A 7,414-nucleotide genomic window follows, 5' to 3' on the forward strand; every position below is an offset into this window, starting at 1 on the left:
TGAAAACCATCTAGAAAATACCATCTGTATGGTTGAAACTAATTGAACATTGTCAAATATAAAATATTTAATAGAACTTTTAAAAAGAGCAATATCAATATGGGTTTATCATAGCACTCTAAATTTATGGACTTGTTTGTTGCAAAATATTTATCTGCTGGTATGAGAAAGCAAGTTTTTGGAAAATGTATAAATCAAGGCATTAAAATTTCAGTCATTATTGATGAAGCTTCAACTGTTTCATATAAACTAGTTTTAATAATTTACTTAAAATGTGAAATTCAAGACTTTGAAGATAATTTAATGGTTTTTGTTGATCTCATGAAGCAGGAAGGAACAACATCTGAAATAATTTATCAGAATTTATTGTTGACACATGAGAAAAATGGTTTCAATGGGAAATATTTTCATGAAAACCTTATTGAATTTTACACAAACAGTGTCTGTAAATAGCAAGGGACAGAGTCTGCAGTTTCAGCCAAAATTTAGGAAAATTTTTGAATGTTTTAATTTGGCACTGTCCAAGTCACTGAATTCAATTATCCTTGAATGATGCAATAAAATACATAAAGTAAGTAATTATAAATGTTTTCTTAATTTATTACCGTACATCATGTAACGTCAGGAAAAATTTAGAACCTGTCTGAAGATTTGGGTATTGAGACCATGAAAATTAGAATCTTTGGCCAGAATGCCAGTATTACAAAAGCAGTTTGAAATTCATTTCAAGTTTACCAATTGAACAAAAATTGTGTCATGAAGCAAATGGTTAACAATTACTCTTTTTTAAAAAGAGATTTTACTTTAAGCTAATTCATTCATTAAAATATCAATGATGTATTTAGCTTATTTTTTTAAAAGATATTATTTATTCATAAACAGAGAGACAGCGAGAGAGGGAAGACAAGTAGGGGGAGTGGGGGAGGGAGAAGCAGGCTTCCCGCTGAGCAGGGAGCCCGACACGGGGCTTAATCCCTGAGCTAAAGACAGGTGCTTAACGACGGAGCCACCCAGGCGCCCTGATGTATTTAGCTTAATAGAAAGTTTTACTAAGTATAGGGGACAATTAATGCCCCCAAATTAAAAATGTGTTAGTAGGGGCGCCTGGGTGGTTCAGTCGTTAAGCGTCTGCCTTCGGCTCAGGTCATGATCTCAGGGTTCTGGGATTGAGCCCCGTATCGGGAGCCTGCTTCTCCCTCTCCCACTCCCCCTGCTTCTCCCTCTCCCACTCCCCCTGCTTGTGTTCCCTCTCTCACTGTGTCTTTCTCTTTCAAATAAATAAATAAATAAAATCTTTAAGAAAAAATAATGTGTAAGTATATAAAACTAAAGAAAAATGGAGATTTTATAGAAAGAGTATACTCTTCTAAATAAGATAAAGGATTAATTGAAAGAGAAAATGTATTAAATTGATAAATTATCAGAAATATATTTGTTTAACAACAAAAATAAAAGTAATAATATTTTAATTTCATTTACCTTATTTTTTTAATAAATAGTGTTCTTTAATTTATTAAATTATTAATGTTGCTTTGGCCATTATTTGACCAAAAATAGTGTTTATGAAGCCCATGGATTAAAAGTAAATGAAGATTAATAAATGATTTTTATAATTAAATACAGCATTATAACAAAAACATTTGTCGCTTATTTAAAATAGAAATTAAATATATAAAATCCCAAATATATTATAGGCTAAAGAAAATCAGCAGAAGCTGAGCTGAGTCACAATTGTGTACAATATTTTGGACCCTAAGAGACATGCTTTTAAGGGCACCTGGGTGGTTCAGTTGTTAAGCGTCTGCCTTCGGGTCAGGTCACGATCCCAGGGTCCTGGGATGGAGCCCCACATCGGGCTCCCTGCTCAGCCCAGAGCCTGCTTCTCCCTCTCCCACTCCCCCTGCTTGTGTTCCCTCTCTTGCTGTCTTTCTCTCTGTCAAATAAATAAAAATCTTAAAAAAAAAAAAAAAGACATGCTTTTAGGGGCACCCGGGTGGCTCAGTCGGTTAAGCACCTGCTTTTGGCTCAGGTCCTGGGATCAGCTCTGTGTCAGGCTCCCTGCTCAGTGAGGAGCCTGCTTCTCCCTCTCCCTCTGCCCCCTCCTCCTGCTTGTTTGTGCTCTCTCTCATAAATAAATTAAATCTTTAAAAAAAAAAAAAAGACATACTTTTAACCAAGTCACTCAGTGACTACCAATTAATGGTAAATTGTATAAAGAATTTGGTGCAATTCATGTGTCAGATTGTAGCTCAGAGAGAGCATCATTTAATTAAGATGCCTATGTTTTACAAAATTGCACCAATGGTTTCTAAAAATCAGAAAATGGTTTGGAAATTATTAGAATGATCTATCTGATTAAAAAAAATTTATCTATAACCTCTACTGATTGGCAATTTTATATCTCAGTTTCCTTAGAAAGCAAAAGGGACCAAATTTTAATGTTTTTAATGAATGTATTGGTTTATATTACTATCTCCTTGTTAAATATTTTAAATATTAAAAAAATATATATTTTAAATATTGCCCCTGCTTTTGGTACAGTTTATCATCTAATTGTGTTAGGAAGCACTTATATTACAAAGTTAAGTAACATTAATGGTAGAGGGCCTTGTCTTCTTTCTGATTTTAATTACAATGTTTCTAGTGCTTTGCCATTAAGCATAATGTTGACATTTGATTTGATATAGATTAAAAAAATAAAACTGTGTAAGTATGATCTCTGGTATGTAAAGAGTTTAATATGGTTTCCCATCTTTGACATTAATATGATTAGTTATAATAGTGGATTTTTAATATTGAATTGACCTTCTATTCTCATAATGAGCCCTATTTGGTGGTGGTATATTATTTTTCTAATGCACATCTGGGTCCAATCATGCTTTTATTTTTTTAAAGAAACTTTATATCCATAACCCAAAGCATGACTGGTTATTAGTTTTCTTTTCTATATATGTGTATGTTTCATCAGACTTGAGTTTGAAAGATCTACTGATGAAGCTGTATAGATTTAATACCTTTATGGTACAATTCTCTGACAACCATCTTGAAATCAGCTAGGATTTGTAGTCTATACACATTTTCTATTTCTTTTTGCATCCATTTCGGGGATACATATTCTCATAAAATAATCTAGTTCTTTTAAATTTTTAATTTTTGGAGCATAGAGCATTTTCTAATTTCTAGGTAATATGTGCTTACAAACAACATTTTCCCCTCTAGATCTTTGATTCAAACTGCCTTATTATTCCCAATACTGTGAATTTTTGTATTGAGATATAATTCACATAAAATTCACCCTTTTAAAGTGAACCATTCACCGATTTTTAATAGATTCACAGGTTTTACAAGCATCGCTACTATGTAATTCCAGAATATTTTCATCATTCCAAAAAGAAATCTGGCACCCATTAAGCGGTCACTCCCCATTGTCCCCTCCCCCTCAGCCCCTGGCAACAGTGATATACTTCCTGTCTCTATGGATTTGTCTAATCTGGACATTTCATATAAATGGGATCACACAATACGTGGCCTATCATGGCTGGCTTCTTTCATTCAGCATAATATTTTCAAGATTCATCCACACTGTAAAATATATCAGCATTTTATTCCTTTTCATGACTGAATAATATTCACCCTTGATGAGTGTTTGGGTTGTTTCCATTTTCTGGCTATTATGAATAATGCTGAACATTCATGTACAGGTTTTTTGTGTGAACACATGTTTTTGATTCTCTTGGGCATACACCTAGAGGTGGAATTGCTGAGTCATATGGTAACTCTATGCTTATCCTTTTGAGGAACTACCAAACTGGTTTTCAAAATGGCTTTACCGTTAGACATTACTTACAGCAATGTATGAGCGTTCCAACTTCTCCACGTACTTGCTAACACTTTTTATTGTCTATCTTCTATATTATGGTCATCCTAGCAGGTATGGAGTGGTATCTCATTGTAGTTTTTATTTATAATTCCCTAAAACATATATTCTTTGGAGAAATGCTTATTCACATCCTTTGCCTATAGGGTTATCTTCATTTGAGTTATCTGTCTTTTTAGGGTATTTTTTTTTAAGTTTGTTTATTTTTTTAGTAATCTCTACACCCAGTGTGGGGCATGAACTCACACCCTGAGGTCAAGAGTTGCATGCTCCACCAACTGAGCCAACAAGGTACCCCTGTCTTTTTATTGTTAAGTTGTAGAAGTTCTTTATATATTCTGGATACAAGTCAGTTTCAGATACATGATTATCATATGATTTGCAAATATGTTCTTCCATCTTATGGGTTGCCTTTTCAAGTTCTTGATAGTTTTTGAAGCATACAAGTTTAAAATTTTTTTTGGAATGTGAAAATTGATTACTATCCTGTTTTCACCTTCAAAACTTACGATCTTGGTCTTTTCTTTTTTTTTTTTTAAGATTTTATTTATTTGACAGAGAGAGACACAGTGAGAGAGGGAACACAAGCAGGGGGAGCGGGAGAGGGAGAAGCAGGCTTCCCGCCGAGCAGGAAGCCTGATGCAGGGCTTGATCCCAGGACCCTAAGATCATGACCTGAGCCAAAGGCAGATGCTTAAAGTCTGAGCCAACCAGGTGTCCCCCCCCCCCCGCTTTTTTTTAAAGACTTTGTTTGGTCTTTCCTTTTGTCTTTGTAGAAGGCCAAGAGAGACATTGGTTACTTTGACAACCTTAAAGTGAACTCCAGGAACGTCACCTACAGCATGACCTTTGTGATCAAATCCAACAACCAGAACTTCTTCATTTTCCTCACTCAAATTCAAATAACCATCACTGAGTACAAAGGCTGTGATTTTCTTGCCACTCTTGATTAGCTGGACCCTGACACACTTCCTGATGGCAGAATCTGTCTGTTGGGCTTCTACCCCAACTTTTCCCAGCACAATTCCCTTTGTATGGGAAGTGCCTCCAAAAGGGTTGGCCTTCAGGGCTATGCCCAAATGGGCTTTCTTGTACTGTTTATCATGCCACTTCTGATCTCATCGGTGACCACAGAGCTTCCTGGCACCACAAATACCTTGACACTTGCCCATCCTGCTAGCGCCATGGGCCTGAGTAAAAGAGGAAGTTTTAAATTTTGATAAAATTTATCGATTTTTCCCCTTTGGTTCCTTGAGCTTTAGATGTTATAGCTAAGAAAATAATGCTCAACTAAAAATCACAGCAATTGAGCACTACTGGGTATTTACCCCAAAGATACAAATGTAGGGATCCGAAGGGGTATGTGCACCCCGATGTTTATAGCAGCAATGTCCACAATAGCCAAACTGTGGAAAGAGCCAAGATGTCCATCGACTGATGAATGGATAAAGAAGAGGTGGTATATATATACAATGGACTATTATGCAGCCATCAAAAAGAATGAAATCTTGCCATTTGCAATGACGTGGATGGAACTGGAGGGTATTATGCTGAGCGAAATAAGTCAATCAGAGAAAGACATGTATCATATGACCTCACTGATATGAGGAATTCTTAATCTCAGGAAACAAACTGGGGGTTGCTGGGGTGGTGGGGGGGTGGGAGGGATGGGGTGCCTGGGTGATAGACATTGGGGAGGGTATGTGCTATGGTGAGCACTGTGAATTGTGCAAGACTGTTGAATCACAGATCTGTACCTCTGAAGCAAATAATACATTATACGTTTAAAAAAAAAAAAGAAGAAGAAGAAGATAGCAGGAAGGGAAGAATGAAGTGGGGGAAATCAGAGGGGGAGACGAACCATGAGAGAACTGAGGGTTCTGGAGGGGAGGGGGGGTGGTAGGATGGGTTAGCCTGGTGATGGGTATTAAAGAGGGCACGTTCTGCATGGAGCACTGGGTGTTATATGCAAACAAGGAATCATGGAACACTACATCAAAAACTAATGATGTAATGTATGGTGATTAACATAACATAATAATAAAAAAATAAAAATTAAAAAAAAATTTAAAATATTTTAAAAAATCACAGCAATTGAAACTTAGTTTTCTTCTAAGAGTTTTATAGTTTTAGTCTCTGTTTTACCTTTGATCCAATTTGTGAAGTAGATCTCTATGGTGTGAAGTAGGGCTCCAACTTTATTCTCATGGATGTGGATAACCAATTATTCCTGCACCATTTATTGAAAAGACTCTTCTTTCCTCATTGAAGTTTCTTGGCCCCCTATGGGATATCAGTTGACCATAGGTGTATGGGTTTATTTCTGGATTCTCAATTCTATAGCACTGATCTATATGTCTCTCCTTATGCTATTACCACAATGGCTTGATTACTGCAGCTTTGTACTAAGTTTTAAAATTGGAAAGTAGGAGTCTTTCAACTTTGTTTTTCCTTTTCAAGGTTGTTTTGGTTATTCTTAGTCCCTTGTATTTTCACGTGAATTTTAAGATCAGCGTGTGAATTTCTGAAGAAAAAAAAAATGACAGCTAAAATTTTAATGTCAGAGATTTTTCAAAGTCCAATGCATATCTCATTCCCCAGGTTCTTTTATTAAGCTTTTTTGTTTTATCTATTGTTTGGCCCAACTATTTTCCACCACCTTGAGGAGCCAGAAAGTTAAAAAATTGCCTGTAATTGTTTCTGACAAACACCTTTAGGGAAGAGGTTCCTTGCACAGGGCAAGCACTGACTCGGGTTAAAGATAGCATTGAACATGGAGTTTTCCAAGTACTCACTAGATGGGGCAGATCATGAAAAGTGATTGGGAATAAGGCTTTGAAAGAGATATAGTACTGTTCTGCTCCATCTATTAGCCACCAGGCTACTGGTTTTCACCGCAAACGCAGACTGTTAGTTTTCAAGACTACTGCAGAGCTGGAGAATGGAAGATCAGATTAAAGCAATTAAAATACCACAAAGTTTTCTGTTCTTACTGGGATTCAGCTGTTTTCTTGAACAAACACTTCCCACAGAACTGTAAGCCTTTGGTGAATTTCCAGAGTTCTGAAAAAGCTGATTCTGACCACTTTTGCCAGTTTTCTCATTATTTTTATGAAGGAGCAGATTTCTGGATGTCCTTGCCTTGTCCTTTTTATTGACATCACCCAAATAACGTTAATTTAGCTTTTTTTTCTTATCTCTCTCGCTTTCTTGATTAGTTTTGCCAGAAATTTGTCTTATTGTTACTATTTTTTTAAAACCAAATGTAGGCTTTATTAATTTGTGGTTTCCTTTTTTTTCCAATTCATCAACTTTAACCTTATTAATTCTTTTCTCTTTCTTTAGGAAAATCCAGTAAATTTCCCTTCTTTACTTCCTGAAATGTTTAGTTCATTTATTTTGACTCTTCTTTGTTTCATAGTAAATAACATTAAAAGTTATGAATTATCCTCTGAGCATTACCTTAGCATCTCATAAGTTTGATACAGTGTTATCATAATTATTTTCCAGCCTGTAGTTGCAATGTTATTTTGTTTT

General features: G+C 35.6%; 1 pseudogene; it reads right to left on the bottom strand.

Annotated features, from left to right (window-relative positions):
* Nucleotides 1-4,635: 4,635 nt before the first annotated feature.
* LOC118017778 lies at nt 4,636-5,049 on the bottom strand (annotated as a pseudogene).
* Nucleotides 5,050-7,414: the final 2,365 nt, after the last annotated feature.

The sequence above is a fragment of the Mirounga leonina genome, unplaced genomic scaffold, assembly GCF_011800145.1.
Source record: "Mirounga leonina isolate KUSES-001 unplaced genomic scaffold, KU_Mleo_1.0 Mir_170, whole genome shotgun sequence".
Classification (NCBI taxonomy): Eukaryota; Metazoa; Chordata; class Mammalia; order Carnivora; family Phocidae; genus Mirounga; species Mirounga leonina.